We start from the raw sequence: 17,591 nt of genomic DNA on the forward strand, positions 1-17,591 counted from the left end.
CATGATCACAGGGTCCTGGGATGGAGCCCTGTGTCAGGCTCCCTGCTCAACGGGAAGTCTGCTTCTTCCTCTCCCTTTACCCCTCTCCCTGTTCACACACACACGTGCTCTCCTTCTCTCTTAAATAAATAAATACTTTTTAAAAAATGTATTTTATATATTTAAGAGATAGACTTCAAATGCCTATACTTAAAAAGACCGGATTTAATACACAATTTTCCATTCATCATGGTAATACCAACTTAATTTATATTTAGTATTGATGAAGTGTTTGTGATAGTTTTCCAGCAGTGGCTTATATAAAGGACACCATAAGCATAAAATTTACATTTTCTGGCTATTCCATAGACTATTGCATAAGCTGACTTGTAGTTCACAAGAAAATTAAGTTTTCTATTACTGTTGAACAACAAATATAAATATTATACCATCTTTGCCCTGAGAATCCTCTCTGTTGATCAATTAAGTAACATACTCATTATGTAAACAAAAGTTAAATTTGAAAGAGCTTGGGCCAGAAATAGACAGGGGTTAAACAATGAAGCTGAGGACAGGTCAATGAAGATGGGCCTCAGAGTATAAAATGACTAGCCAGAGCCTAACTATGTGACCCAAATAAAGTCATTGAATCTGTATCCCTTGCAACCCAGTTCCAACCCTGGCCTCTAATTTCTCTGAGTTTAATTCCTGTTTTACCCAATACCATATTTAGGATTACTCTTAACTGTCACACAGTTTAGCCAAAACATGAAGTCTGAAGGAAAAGTCTCCAAAGCTACCTTCATTTCAGATGTCACTTGTAATTTGTGGGGGGGTGGGGTTCCCAGAGCCATTATCATTTCAAACTAGCTAGCTACAAATTCAGAGTTCTCAACCATTCTTAGCTTTAATACTTCACTAAAAAGACAGAACTCTGAAAAGTGCTGTACCTAATGGTTATAATCTTATTATAGTAAAAGAATACAAATTAGAATGAGCCAAATGAAGAGATGCATAAAGTGAACTCTGGGAGGTATCCAAATGTGAAACTTCCATTATCTTCAAGGAAGCTTTACATTTCTAAGCATCAGTGTGTAGCAATATGTATGAAGCATTTCTAATACCAGAGCCTCACTGGAACTTCAGCCTGAGAGTTTTTATGGAGGCTTTATTAAGTAGATATTGATTCAACACCCATGTGGTTGAATTCAATCTCTGATACCCCCGCCTTTCCCAGAAGTCTCAGGTGGCCCAAGACCCATCCTCTAGTTACTACGTTATTGTGTGGCCAGCTGTCCCTTTCCATCATCTTCCTAGCATAACTATTGAGGAGTCCATCATGAGTCAGCTTGTTAATATGCACTATCAAGTGTGATCAGAGGGACCCTCGATGAATAACAGACACTCCCATCACTTGGGAAAGTCAAAGGGTTTAGAGCTTACCTCCCAGGAACTAGGACAACAGCTAGACCTTTACTCAGAGGTTAAATTCATTAGTATAAAATGAGCCAACCAAAAAGCAAAATCAGAGCCTGATCTCTACTTAACTAGACTCCTCACTGCTTTGGTCAACCAGAGTGTTAGACCCATGTTAGTCTGTCTACCCATATCACAGACTCACCCATGCCCAGCATTGTATGGGTATGCTCCATTTACACTCAGTGCTCTATGGGAAGTCAAGCTTTTTTTTTTTTTTTTTGACAATTTAAATGGTAAACATAGATGATAAATATATTATCCCTCCTATTTCAGCTAAAAACAAACACACAAACAAAACATACAAACAAAAAATTTACTCTAAAATTCACATAAATTGGGGCACCTGGGTGGCTTAGTCAGTTAACTGTGCTACTCTTGATTTTGGTTCAGGTCATGATCTTGGGGTTATGAGATTGAGCCCTGAGTCTGCTTAATTATCTCTCTCCCTTTCCCTCTGACCCTCCCCTCTCCCCGCCACCCCCGCTTGAGCACACTTTCTCTTTCTTTCTCAAATAAATAAATAAATCTTTAAAATTTACATAAATTGACATTTATAACTTTTTTGATGGTTTATAGTTATTTGTAATGCTGTGGTTTCCATCTTTATTATCTCATAGCTGAAATAGTCTACAAAGAACAAATTTTAAAATTTGCTTTTAATTGAATTACCACAGTTTGACAAACTCATTCATTGACTGATAGGCTTCCTTTTTTATGGCAAAAACATCAAACATCACTCCCCTTTCCAATAATGTGAGTGTTCATTGTTTTTATATGCATGTCATTGCCCATGAATGATTTCTGGATTCACCAGTGGGCCCAGACATAAACATGTGCAACCACATTCATTGCTTACATCAATAATGCAGTTAAGTTTGAAATAAAATAAATGAATCATTAAACGGATCCTGTCAGAAACAGAATCAGTGTCTATACCAGAGTAGACAGTAACTCTGAGATCTATGCAGTTAATGACTATGTCTGTTGTCATTGTGAACACAAATTCTAGTTACATTAGACTCATAATTATATTCACAGTAGTTTCTTATTTATAGTTAAAATAAATGTTTGAAATTTTCTTAGGTGCTGAATCATGGAGGTCATTTATTTTGGTAGTGTTGATTATGTCATTAGTAAGTAATGGATAGAATGTGAATGCATTCACAATTATGCAGCGCTGTAGACAAGGACATTAAGCAATGCCTCTCCCTGAAATACTCTATTTTGAAGACTCTTTACTATAAAAAGTATGCATTAATATAAATGTATGGAAATTCAAGAATTTTGTAATATGAAAGAGAAAAAACAGTCTTAAGAAAAGTTTTAATTCAAGATTGAGGAATTTGAAATCTGAAACATCTACTGTCTACCTAGAGTTTCATTGATAGAGTAAGAGATGTAACCTGAACAAACTTAAGTGGGAGAATAAATGGGTATAGTTTACATTACATTTGCCAAAAAACAATAGAATAGGCCTGGTGGAATCAGCTAGAGCAAGTCTGCAAATAGAGCCTCCAGTATTATTGGTTTGTTTAAAGGAATACAATATATCTTGGATGATGTTAGTTATAATAATGGGGTGACAATTATGAATCAGAGAGTTCACTGGGAATGTCTGATTCATAATTGCCACCCCATAATTATATATATATACACACACACAGATATGTATGTAACTGTTATGTCATTTAAGGCACATTGTCCAAAAAGCAGAATAGTGGGTTTGTTATGGTTTGTTAAGTGAGTAATAGATATTGACTTCTGTATCGTCCTTTCTTAGCCTTGATGCCTTTACGTGTATGTACTACCTTAAAATGCATTTCTATTTGAGATTGTTTACTTGCTCCCCATAGGTTCCGTGATAAAGACTAACTTCCTTACCTATCGTAGACTGTTAGTCTATTCCAATATACTTTCCTGCAGTACTTCTCCCTGATACTTCCCCATTCCATTAATGTCAGTGTTGACTTTGTGACCTGCTCAATAAAATATGAGAGGAAATGACATGTGTCACTGCAGCACAGAAGCTTTAAGAGCCAACATACCCTCTGCCAATTTCCTGCTTCCGGAACTACCAGCAGCCCTCCAGATAAAGCCTGCTCCATCAGCTGGGATCCAAAGTTAAGATGACAAGGGACAGAGCTGTAGCTGACCTGTAAGAGCTATGTAACATAAATGGAAATTTAACCTCTGCTGTGTTCAGCTGAGGAAATTCTAGTATTGTTTGTTCCTGCAGGATAAATCGAGCTGATTCTGAGAGACACATTTTGACTTCTGATTTTGGTCGTGATCTGGTATATTACTTCTCCAGCCACTACAATATATCATCACTAGTTCTTTCCACATTATCGATCACTATTTTGTAACTCAAACCATTCTCAATATTACAGCCAATTAAATAATTTTGAAAGACAAGTTTGATCATTTTATGACTCTAGTAAAAATGATTCAGAAACTTCCCATTATTCCTAGGTTAGAGCATTTCTCTGTCCCTAACTTATATCTGACACCTCATCATTCACCAGCATCCCCCCAGGTTCCTCTGCTCCAGCAACACTGGCCCTCTTACTTCTTTGATAACTCCCTACACCCTCCATTCTGTCATGGGAATATTGCCTAACATCAGCCTGGCGTGAATTCCCCACTTCCATTTGGCATTCTCCTACTCGGCTTTCAGATCTCAACTTAGTCATCACTTCTCAGGGAAGCACTCAAATTGACTGAACAGAATGAGAAATCTTAATCACTTCTGAAGTCAAAAAACTGAATAATAGAATTAATGGAATGATATGAGCTGTAGCTACATACTCAAATTGGAAATAAAGATTATCATTCTATTTATGTTGGTCTCTGTTTATGTGTATTTTTTTCAACTTACTGGATCACAATGGTATATCACATATTGTTCAGAATGATTTATATATTCTGACCCTGATCCTTAAAAAAAAAAAATGTATGGAGTAATTATTCATTCTCACAGGGGAGGACAATGGGATTTAGGGATGTTAGTTACTTGCCAAATGTTAATAGCATTCAGAGCTAGAATTCTGGTTTTCTTTGTGTCAAAATTTTCTTTGCAGTATAACATACATTTGAAGAAGCCAAACAGAGCTTATTTTATGGATAAGTTTACTGTTTTATTTTCCTCAATGAAAGCCAGAGGGAGATTGTGAAATTTCTAATTATCCTGTCACTTGCTGAATGACTTAGATCTTAAAAATTGAACACTGCTACTTAAATGTTTTAGTTTGAAACTTTAGTGTCTGCTTTGTATCTTTGTGATATTTCATGCTGATAAAATTCAAGTGGTATTTCGAGGGAGATGCCTACCTTAGTTTAGAAGAGGTCATCAGACTGGATGGCCTCAGGTTTCTAAGTAGGCTGGTTTCTTCCTAGATCCACTGTGCTGCCCTGACTTGTGTTCTACCGAGGATTTATCTCCATCCCAAACTTCTACAGTCTGCAGATTTGTCGTAGTGTTTCAAACTATGTGTCAGTGCAATTAAAATGAATAGTCACCTAAAAGAGACGTATCTGTGTCCTCTTTGCTTAAAATTCAATCTTCACATTTTAAAACTGATTTAACATAATTTAAAAATAAAAAATAAGTCATTTATTTAAATAATTCAACTGAAAATTCAGTTATCCCTTAATTACCAGATCAACTAATATAAAGCACTCGCCTACATTGACGTGGCTAGCTAATTGTTTCTTTGTGGGGTTTATTAATAATTCAAATGATAATTTTTCTGTGTTAGTATTGAGAATGTACTTTTCTTTTAGTCATCAGACATGAGTATAAGTTTGCTATAGATATGTGGAAAACACAAACAGAACCCTAATTAAATTATAGGATGCTAACAAAGACCAAGAAAATATTCTCTCATACCTGAAGCTGTAGGTTCCATGAAAGCAAGAATTTTGTCTGTTTTAAAATGTTACTATTTAAGGATAGTCTGGATTGCTCAGTCGGGTAAGTGGTTTAGTGTCTGCCTTATACTCAGGTCATGATCCCCTAGTGCTGGGATTGAACCCCATGCGGCTTCCTGCTCAGCAGGGAGTCTGCTTCTCCCTCTGCCCCTCCCCTTGCTCATGCTTTCTCTCTCAAATAAATGAATAAAATCTTAAAAAAATAAATAAAAATATTTTTTAAAGGGTAACTAACTATATGGTGCAAGGGATAGGTGGCTGGGTGGCAGACGTTGGGGAGGGTATGTGCTATGGTGAGCGCTGTGAATTGTGTAAGACTGATGAATCACAGACCTGTACCCCTGAAGCAAATAATATATTATATGTTAATTACAAAAAAGGTAAATATATGAGGTACATTAATTAGCTTAATTGTAATAATTATTTTACAGTATACATGTATATCAAATCATCATGTTATACATCTTAAATATAAACAACTTTTATCTGTTAAATATATTTTAATAAAGCCGGAAAAAGTTGTCACCACTGTATATTCAAGGCTTAGCATCATATGTACTATACAACAATGACTTGATAAATATTTAATAAATAAGATAACAAATAGTTTATAAAACCTATTATATTGACTTGTCCAAGAAACTAAAATAGTATACACAGAATCCACAATGTTTAATATGGTGTCAGTTGATATATAAATGAAAACATCATAAACATGGAAGTGCAAGAAAAATATGAAAGATACCTTAATTATATACAAAGGTTGTTTTTATGGTTTGAAGGATTTGTTTGTTAACAATTCTAATTTTCAATAATATATATTTAAAATTTATCTATTTCTTAGAATGTGTTGGTCCCATATATTGTAAGCTCTTTTTATTACTTAGTAAAACATTAAAAATATAGGTTTGGGTCATTGAAATCCCATGAAATCCTGAAATCCCAGTTTTCCTTTCTATTCTTGAAGCATTAGTATGACAAATTAAATATCAAAATGAAGCCAGAGATTACTGAAATATACTTTCATTGTGATTTTCTAGGTATAGGACATTTTTATGCATTTGAAAGTAATGACATTTTAAAAATTTCCTAATCTCAGATATGTTGGGCAATTCTTAAGTATGAGTCTTCCTACATGGTAATATCAGGAGCAAACTATACCCATGCAAGCTTCACAATTACTAGAAAAGTGTATTTGTTTCATATATCTCAATGAAACTCATATATGAATGTCATAACTTTCTTTTTTCTTCCTCTTCTATCTCCAGGCACCTTCTCAATTAAAATATGAAGTAATTATCAAACATAGATTTAAAATGATAGGGAGCACGCTAAATTATTTTGTTTTAGATAATAAAGGCAAATATTAGCTTTGAATCACTTATTAAGAGGAAATGATTACATTACCTTAGAGTTTTAAAGCAGAGAACGTGGACTGCTTCCTTGATTAGGAATGCACACACATGCACACACACACACACACACACACACACACACACACACTTTCCTTTAGTAATATTTTCTCATTTTCTTTCTACGTTCACCTGAAATCTTTATTGCTTGAGTTATTCTAAATTTTTCTACTACACAAAGTCTGATTGCAGCCATTATATACAAATGGCCTGGATTGCCATTGTAATGGTAAAGATTAGAGGAAATCCAATATATCAGAGGTATGGTTATCCAGAATTTATGTGATAACAGTGCACAAATGCTATATGTATGATAATTAAGACAATTGAACATTGCAGAGATGTGCATTGTCTGGTATTTCTTAATTTACTTTCTAAACAAACATTCTGGGTATTTTTATGAGATCATGCTGAGGTAGACAGGTGCTTTTCTTTCTAAGGGTGACATGAATATTTGATTACATCTTAAGTGGTAGTCCAAAAGTTATGAAAAAAAAAAAAAAGCAATATCGAAAAGTCTAGCTAGCTTATGCTAATATTAAGTAATAATACACTATCTGTTTCTGGAAATCAAAGATCTAAATTTTTATTTATTGTATTACTTTTCTTTATTCATCATAATAGCTCTACTTTCCATTTTTAATAAGACATTCCATGTCATTATTTTAGTAGTAACATAGTGAAACTCTATGACAAGCTTAATCTGTCTATCATCATGTATTCCAATGCATCACTTCCCTTTAATCATTCCATTATATTTGGGACTATTTCTCTATCTCTGTGTGTAAACAGATGGAAACCTTATGGGGAACCCATCCTCACTTTCAAACAAAACTGTTTATTTATATTAGAAATTTCCAATATATTCTGCTGACAGTTGGAGGTCCACCACATTGCAGAAAATCTTTAATAAAGGAAAGACATTTCAAATTTATTTCAAACATTTTTAGTGATGTCACAAAGAAGGCATCACCAAATAACCAAATTTCCCCTTGCATTAGCATTATCTTCTTCTAATTCTTTTTTTTGCTAGCTAGTTAGCTAGACAAATAGAAATCTGGCAAGCCTCCTTCAAAACATATGCCCCTAATTTTATATACATCATTATAATTCATTTAATCCTTCAATAAACATGTATGTTTAGCTCTTTCCTACATTCTAGTCCATGAAAAATTAATTTAAGAAAATAATGCTAGAGTGATGTGATTGAGTTTCCCCCAAAACAGACTATGAGAAAAGAATGCAAATGCATATAGTTTGTTTTGAAATTGTATGAAACATAGTTAGGGAGGTGAAGAAGTGGGAAATAAAGCTGGTAAAGGAAGAGAGTTAGAAAAAGAATGTTATTAATCCCATAGGGAAATCCTGGGAAATGCTGTAAAATACTCTTAAGGTGTGAGGGGTCTGGGTATTTAGGGCCAGGAAGTAAAAGATCGAGAGGGTAAGGGATGGAGGGAGAACTTGGCTGGAGAGGAGGAGGTGGTAATTCACAGGCATCTTTTACCCATCTGGCCTCTAGCCAGAGCAGCCATCTAGTGTTCTAGAAAGAGCAGAGCTAGAGATAGGTGTGAACTGGCTGAAGTGGGCTCAGATGGATACGGGCAAGGCAATTACTTCATCTCCTACAGGCTGTCTGGTGTCTTTGGTATGTGTGTTTGCATTAGAAGTGCTCCTCTGGGTAATGACAGAGAACCTAAAAGCTGGAAACATTAGTCTGGGAGTTAAGACACCCAAATTCTGGCTCATGGACAACTATGGGAGGCTTTGATGTTCTTATTTGTATGTACTCTGTGTTTCTGAGATACTGTTATTCTTGATCCACAGACATTCATACATGAAAAACAAGCAGGATTTAGATGATGTTGTCTGCATTGTGAGAACTCGAGATCCCTTCACACCATTGCCAAATCATTCTTTGATCATCTAGGTGGTGCTTCATAACTTGGCGTCCTCTGTTCTCCTTTCCAGCTCCATTTCACAGGGGTGATAACTTACACTATATTCTGAGCTGAAAGTGGCAAATATAATGCCAGTGGCCACTGAGAAAGGGATGCTGCTGTTGGCAACTTTTAATGCCTATGAATGATCCTGGAAAACTGAGGAGGACCTACACTAAAAGTGCAACCATGAGCCTTCTCCTGCTGCCTTGCTGTTGGCTTAAATAATAAGGTTCTGAGGTTCTCAATATCCCAACATACACTTTCTAACACTCTTTTTGTAGGCCTCTTGCCTTACTATGTGAGTGCATGGAATCTGGGTCTGAGGGTCACTGGTGTTAAATACAATGTTTTATTAAACATCTCCCAGCCATTCTTCCTTGTCTTGACAGATGTGTATGCCACTCTCCGGAGATAGAGGTGGATTTAATGTAGAGCCTCTTACTTAGCTTTCCTGATGGGCCCCATCATTGAAGAATACCAAAACATACTATAATACCAGGATAAACAAAGGTCCAGCAGCTTGCTCTGATTTTCCTGTGACACTAAAATTCTATGAATCTTTAGATGTTTATGTCCCTGCTTGCTCTGTGCCCTGAAGTGTGTGCTGGCATGTGTGCAGGAGCAACTGTGGTCCTCCTGTGTCTCAGCTGGGAGAGTGGGGATCTATGTCTCAGATATATGTCAGGGATATACATCAGGTTGAATACACACCTGAACAGCAAAAGAGCGAATTAAACTTCATTAGTCTTCAGTATAAAGGTATCACATGTTTTTCAAATGTCAAAACCAAAGTGATATGTGTGTCAGTTTAGTGACTACGCAGAAAGAACAAACTTGAAAATACTCTTCTATGAGTTTGCTGCTGACAGTTTATCATGATTGAAAACAGAATGTCTTCTGTTCATGAATTTTGAACATGGATAAATAGTGTGTCCTTATGTTCTCCTTCAACTAAGATGGTTTGCTGACCTCCCACATTTCATATCCATCATAAGACGAAACCCCATTAGCAAAGTTCACATCAGAATTTGTCCTCGTCAAAGCAAGTTTGTCACAAATGATTCGTTCTCCCTTGTGAGATTGTGAAGAAGTCATTATGAGGAGATGTGTTGGATATACTTAAAGCAATAGCACTTTGTGATAAACTCACAACTTAAGTGATAAACTTAGCATTGCTACTACTTCAGGGATTTTTTATATCGTCTGTAGGATAGGACATATAGATACAAAATCTCATTAAAATCTTGATGGTAATCCAATACCAAACCTTTTGGAATTTATTTATTTACTTATAAATTTATTCCTCTTTGTGCAAAGAAAGGCACAGCATGTGCATTTTTGTGTCTGACAAAGAAGATGAATTTTTCTGTGTATTAATTTTCCCCATACTTTTCCTTATATTCTGACCATGCTTATCTAAATAGGAGATCACAGGTTTAGTTGTACTGAACCAGCAAGAGGGGCTTCCATAAGAAAAAATTTATACTCTCTATTGAGTATTGAAGGGTTTTTTGTTGTTGTTTTTCTTTTTGTTGTTGTTGTTGTGTTTTTTCCTGTTGTTGTTATTGTTTAATATCAGAAGAACAGGCCAAAGTGTAAGCAACAGATGGAAGCTGGAGTTTTGGAGGTTAAGGCACAAGTTTCATTTAATTTGATCCTATACAGAACAAAGCACAATGCCAAGTATAATGCTTTCTGATGGATTTTGATTAGCTGTGCTTGGCTAGCTCCTCTTTACATTACTTCAGTTCACACTCATTTTGAAGACTAGATGGAATTTCTTCATAGCAGTGCCATGTCCATTTGGGGCAGGGGGATAATCAGGCCCAGGCACTATTCCCCTTGCTTACTCACACACACAATAACCTGCTTTCCCTGCTGCTTTACAAGAATTATTGGAACATTTTCTCCTGATTGCCAGCTGGGTCAGTCTTTGAGACTTCCTTATATTTGTTTCCAAATATTATTTCAGAAGTAAATACATTATTCCTTAGAATACAAAAATAGGATGGGAAGTCACCTTGAGTTGCACTTACTGCTTCTCTTGTCTTCAGTGTAACACACATCTGAGCCCTCCCTGACACCGAGAATCTTATTCCTAATGACCTCAAGGAAAGAAGATTCCATAACCTTTCAAAATTCTATCCTCTATTTATCAAGCTGCGATATTGACTTTTTTTAACCTGTTTCTGGAGATTAGGTTTATCTCACCCTATTTTTTTTTCCCCACTCAGTGAAGATAGGGAATATGTCTGTGTCTGGGGTTTTCTTTATCAAGCTGGTATGCTTTATTAATGTTTATAAGACTTGTAGATAAATGATATTTAGCTTATTTATTTCTTCCTTTCATTTTCTTTTTTTCATTCAATTATTATTCCATTCTTAGGGTACAAAAACAGCCACTTTTGAATAGCAAGGAAATGGAATCACATTCAACTTAAGTAAAAATTATATTTCCAAGGTTAAGATCACTTGAAAATTTAGAGAATCTAGGCTGTTAGTGCAAAGATTGATACTTAAAGTTTTCGATATTCGACATACATCTTTTCTCATAATTTCCTTGAAGTGAGAAGTATGGGGAGAAGTTGTTTAATCTCAGGAAAGTAACTCACTGTTATTTTAATACATGAATCAATTATTTTATTTCAGTTTCTAGCTCAATTAAGCACATATAAAAAAATCCACAAGGAAAATTGACACTAATAGCAATTTGGAAATAGAAATTTCGAGCTGAGGAGGGAGGTCTGCTCTAGATATGCAGATTTGGTACCCTTAACGTTGAGGTAAAATAGCAGTTCTGTGGACACGGACGAAGACTAAGATTTCTAAATGGAGGTCAATGTCTGATGATATACTGACACCAGTTGGCGATGAAGCACCCCAGGTCTTTTGACAAATCCTCTCTCTCTCTCTCAGTCTCTCTCTCTCTCGCACACACACACACACACACACACACACACACACACACGATTGACCTTCAAACCATTAGGAATTTGGAAGGTCCTTGGGCCAGTTTTTGTTTTTTTGTTTTTTGTGTTCTGGAGATTTAGTCTGCATGGAGCAGACTACTCATATTTTGTACATAGTATGACCCCTTGTTCTCTATACTCCTTCTTCAAGAACAGAAAAAGTATGATTTTTTTTTTCATTTTGCTTTAGAAGATCTCTATTGATAAAGACCAAATCCTCTGGGTTTTATTACCGTGAATTATGCAATAAAATGTTTGCTATTTGCTCACTTAAATTTGGGTTTAATATTCTGCTTTTCAAGTTCTTGCATACCTGGCTAAAATTGCTTATGCTTTTGTTGGACTCTAATAAGATGGTGTTTGCTTACTAATGCAGTATATTTGCCTTCACATATGTATTTTCTCCAGATGCAATTTGGGAGTGTAAAACCTCTTATATTTTGCAGGTTGTGAGGTATAACCAAAATAATTTGCTCCAGGCCATTTTAGAAGGTACAAGAAGGGCGACTTAGAAGCTGTGTAATTTATATTAATTACAGAGATTTAGGAGTCCTAATAGTCTGAGTTCAAATACCAACTTAATGCCATTGTGACTTTGTATCCATCTCCTAACTGCTAAACCTCATTTTGTTCATCTACTTAACAGATAAAAATGTCACGCCTCATTGATTAGCTGGGACATTTACAAGAAATATGCAATCCTTGATATATAGTGGATGTTCAATAAATGTGCTTTATCTTTTATCTGTGTTGCTGCTTCTATATTCAAACTCTAGGCCTTATTTCCTCCTTCTCTTCACCTTTATCAATAAAGGGAATCTTCCTCAAAAATGACAATATGGTGGGCCACCTGGGTGGCTCAGTTAAGCATCAACCTTCGGCTCAGATCATGATCCTGGGGACCTGGAATCAAGCCCCACATCAGGCTCCCTGCTCAGTGGGAAGCCTGCTTCTCCCTCTCCACTCCCTCTGGTTGTGTTCCCTCTCTCACTATGTCTGTCTCTGTCAAATAAATAAATAAAACCTTAAAAAAAATGACAATATGGAGATATAAATTTCAAATGTATATGTGTGTGTGCTTGGAGATTTTCTAAAATTGAATTTCATACATGAAGTTATATTATCTATAGATAAAGAGAATCTAATGATATCAAGAAAATATGGAAGGTAATTTGGATTTATGATATGATAATCTTTTTTTTGATATGATAATCTTAACAAATATTTTTTATAACCCGCCCAAAATTGATTTCTTCTTGAATTGATTACATTGCTTTACTAATGGTTTCTAATTACTAAGAATGACTAATTATATCCTACTCTTTATATATAAATATCACTCAGATACTAAGTAAAGCCTATTAAGAAATTATTTTTTCCTAAAAATAGTGTTTGGTGGCTAAATTTAACTATCATAAAAAGTTTATAAGTAAACAAACTTCATGGCAATTTTGCCAAAAATCTCCCCTCCAAAGATAAAATAGCAACATGGATTCTCTGTACTAATATAGTAAGAAAGCTACCAAATACATCCATGTCCATAATGACTACCATTTTAATTTTGGTGGAATATATGGGGCACCTGGATACTTAGTCATTAGGCGTCTGTCTTCAGTTCGGGTCCTGATCCCAGGGTCCTGGGATGGAGGCCCTCATCTGGCTGCTCGTTCAGAGGGGGAGGCCTGCTTCTCCCTTTCCTGCTCTCCCTGCTTGTGTTCCCTCTCTCACTGTGTCTGTCTCTGTCAAATAAATAAATAAATCTTAGAAAAAAGAAAAAAGAAAAAAGGAATGATCTTAAGGATGGTCTTAAGTTTAATTATTTTCCCAGATCAGAGACAGCAGGTGCCCACCAGTATAACCAGAAGCAACATTATGATGCTGACCTTGTCTTTATGGTTATTCCGACACTGACAATCATACATTAGTCTCTTCTTCAGTTGCACTCTATGAGCATTAATTAAAGTTAGTATTACTATTTTCTTATAAGACAAGACCTGACCCTGATATTTGCCTCTCCTGCACTGCATAATCTTTGTTTGTTGTTGTTATTGCCTTGTTTTGTTGTTTTTAAACACTTTGTATTTTCTGATGTACTTTACCCCCATCTTTGTTAATCTTGCTTCATTCTTAATCTTTTTGTCTATTTGCTTTAGATTCCAGTATGTCCATTTTTTCCTTATTATTATAAGGCGCATTTTGCTTGTCCCAGTCAATTTCCCCAACTGATCAATTAAATAAAAGTCTCACTCCCACACTCCACTACTCAGCCTGACTAGTCTCATTATGTGCAAATGAAGTAATGGCATAATTGGCTAAAATGGCAGGGAACCTTGCCTCTTATTTACCAGGCATGATTCTGATCAATTAGAATTATAAGAAGTAGTAATGAATACAGGCATCATTGCTGGAGTGCGTATGAATACCTGACGTAACACTGCAAGGAGTTGCCTTAACTAGAAATTTTGAATGCAGGTATATGTTTGACCGCAGTGATGGTGCCTTAAAGGAAAAGTAGAAATGATTTTGTGCCTGTGTTTGTAAACAAGCTTCTTAAAATATTCTTTAAATACATATTTCAAATAAAATGAGAACATATTCTGGCTTATTACCATATTAAGAAAAATAGGAGTACATTCCATCTCCAAGCGACTTTCCACACACTGAGGTAAAAACCTATGTACATTGTGAAATGTGAGGTACATCAAATCTCATCCATCTTATCAACATCTCTCTTTTGGACTTCTATAATAATACTACATAAATTCACCTCAAAACTTAAGGCACTGAATATGCCTATTATCTAAGAGATTATATAATTAGCAAACTAACTTTTTTTGGAGTGAGTATAATAAATAAATAAAACAATCTATTAGCTTTGTGTTCCCGATGTCAAGAAAACTGAATTTATACAATACTACGTTTTAAGAAGCAAAAAGGCAAGAAGCAAAAGGAAAATACTCAAATATTAGGATATTCTTAAGACATGCAACACAAACCAAATAGGGAGCCACCTCACAAACATGAGATAACAAAAATAATAATAATGCTTTAATCATTGAATATTGTTTCTTACTATATGCTTTGTAGGTAACAAATCTTAATTTAATCTTCACAACTTCCTCAGGTAATAAGTATATAATTGACACCAGTTTTACTGATAATAAAGTATAATGAGACACAATCTCAGGAAGATATAAACAATATGCTAAAGGCATATGGCTTTACTCTTAGTGATATTAGAAGCATTGGGCACATCGAAACAAAGGGGTGGTGTCATTTGGCTTGTGTTATGTCGGAGTCCCTGCGGCTAAAGTTAAGAATGGAATGAAAGGGAAGAGAAGAAACTAAAAAAAACATTAGGAGGCCATTGTGATAATCCAGGGACATGAGAAGAGGGTGGCTTGAATAAATATGGCAGCAGGTGTGGTGGTAAAAAGTGGACAAATTTAGAAAGAGCATTAGAGATAAAGCCTATAAGATACATTGATAGAATGAATGTGGGCTCTGAGGGAAAGGGATATATTCAGAATGTCAACCAAGGTTTTTATTTAAAGCATAAATAAGGTTACTGAGGCTGGCCTTGTCAGTAACCAAGGAAGGGAAGATTGTAGGAAGACAGTTTGATAGGGAAGGGAGAATGGGAGCTGAATTCTGGACATGTTAATTTTGAGATGTCCGTTAGACAACAAAATGAGTATGTTATATAGACAATTATATACTTAAGACTGGAGTAATCAGGGCAGAACTTAATGCTGGTGATATCAAATTGTTATAAACATATAAATGGTCATTTAAAACCTTGAGATTAGAAGAAATCAACAACGTTTTTTTTTTAAGACAGGGAGTAATGAGAGAAATCAAAAAGGTGACAAAGAATAAGTAATTGTTGAGAAATAAGACAAAACAAGCATATGTCTCCAAAGCCATGTGAAGGGATAATTTTAGCAGAAGGGAGTGATCATATATTCCTGGTCAGTCAAATAAGGTGAAGACAGAGAATTAACTACTGGATTTGGCAACATGAAGGTCACTGAAAACCCTGACAAGATCATTTTTTGACAAAGTAATGAATATGAGTCCTTGATTTGATTGATTCAAAGAGAATGGAGGAAAAGTATTTAGAGAGAGTGTACAAAGCCAAGCAATTTCAAGAATTTTTTTCTGTAATGAGAAAAAAGCAGTTTAGTAGATAAATAGAGAAAAAAGGTCAAAGAGACTTTTTAAAAAACAGTGGAGATATAACAGAATGTGTTTATGTTGTTAGGAAAGATAGAAGTTGCTGAGAATTCCTTGAGCCATGTCCTCTACTTGAAGATGATATGGGATCTCTTGTGTAGAAGGGGTTGTCTTTGTTTGATAGCTGGAAAAGTACACTGAGTGGTAGAAGAGGCAGAGATAGGGATTTGATGATGGGGGGCTGTGGAAGTTTTCTTCAGATTGTTTTGGTCTTCTTAGTAAGATTGGAATAAAGATCATCATTTACAAATAAGAACAGAGTGGGAGTTTTTGGAGGTCTGAAAATTGAGGGGAAATACCCTGATTTCCTCCTAAATGTTAGAGATCATGATTTTAAAGTGAGACTAATCAACATGATTTCCTCTAGCCATGTTTGGAAGTAAACAGGGATGTGTGCTGAACCAGTGTTGGTGTCTCAGGCCTAAGAAATATGATAAATTGGAGAGGTTCAGGGGAGTTGAAGGTATTTTTACTAAAATAGCCATTTAATCTGTTTTCAGAGGGAACTGAGAACATGATATGGTTGAAGGGAAATGGAAAGTTAACAGGAACTTGGTGTGGTTAAAATATCACTGTAATTACATTTGTCTCTTCTTTAATTAAAATCAGCTTGAAACAAGGAAATGTGACATATGTTTGACAACCAAACATTTATTAAATATATATTTGTAAACAAATAAGCCCATCATATAACTAAATAAAAGAGTTATTTTACATCATTTTCTCCAATTCAGAAATTCCCTATTAATTATTTTTAGAGAACAAAGCCTGTTTCTCTATCCAATACAAGATTTTGCCTATAAGATGAGTAACTACTATTACATAAATAAAATATAAAAAATAAGATAAAATAAATAGAAAAAACAAATAATAACTACTCTTATCCATGATATATTAAGCAACTAGATTGGGATAAAGATGTGATAGAACTTACTATAGCTAGTTTAAATATTCAATATTACCTAGTTCTGAGTTATATGGTCATTACAAATGGCAGGTAAGAAACTCGCTCCTATGGTCACAGGCTGATGGTCATTTGTAGAGCGACATCAATGCCAAATAGCTATGCTATCTCTTAAAATTTATGAAGTGCTTCCATAACTGTTTCTCATAAGAACACCATGTATTAAGCAGCACAGTCATACAATCCCATCTCACAAATTATTCTTTTTAGATTCAGAAACTGAATTACTGCCTAAGATCATAGAGATAAAATTATAGCAAATTTAATCTAGTGTTTAGACTCTAGTTTCTTGTATGAATAATATTTCTTTAGCAATATTTGTGAATAGATTGATTAACGCATATCTTTTCCACCACTTAAAGAATCTAAATGGTCCAAATTTCCCATACTGTATGTACACATACACAGACACACACAACATTGTTGAATGAGTACTTGGATGGAATGAGTACTAAAACATGGAGTTTGAAAGCCCTTCTAGAGACTGATCAACACACTATTTGTATACTTTTTCCCAAGTAGTGAACATGTGTTTTTGAAATTATATACTCTTCTCCATAAGGACCCAAATAATGACATGGATAATGACATGTAGTGGAAAGAAAAGGAGACTGGCCTGTGCTCATATACATAAGAAAATCTACACACCATTTGGGAATATAGAAAAACAGTGCTAATGATT

Source organism: Enhydra lutris, unplaced genomic scaffold (assembly GCF_002288905.1).
Source record: "Enhydra lutris kenyoni isolate GAN:26980312 unplaced genomic scaffold, ASM228890v2 scaffoldscaffold15, whole genome shotgun sequence".
Lineage (NCBI taxonomy): Eukaryota > Metazoa > Chordata > Mammalia > Carnivora > Mustelidae > Enhydra > Enhydra lutris.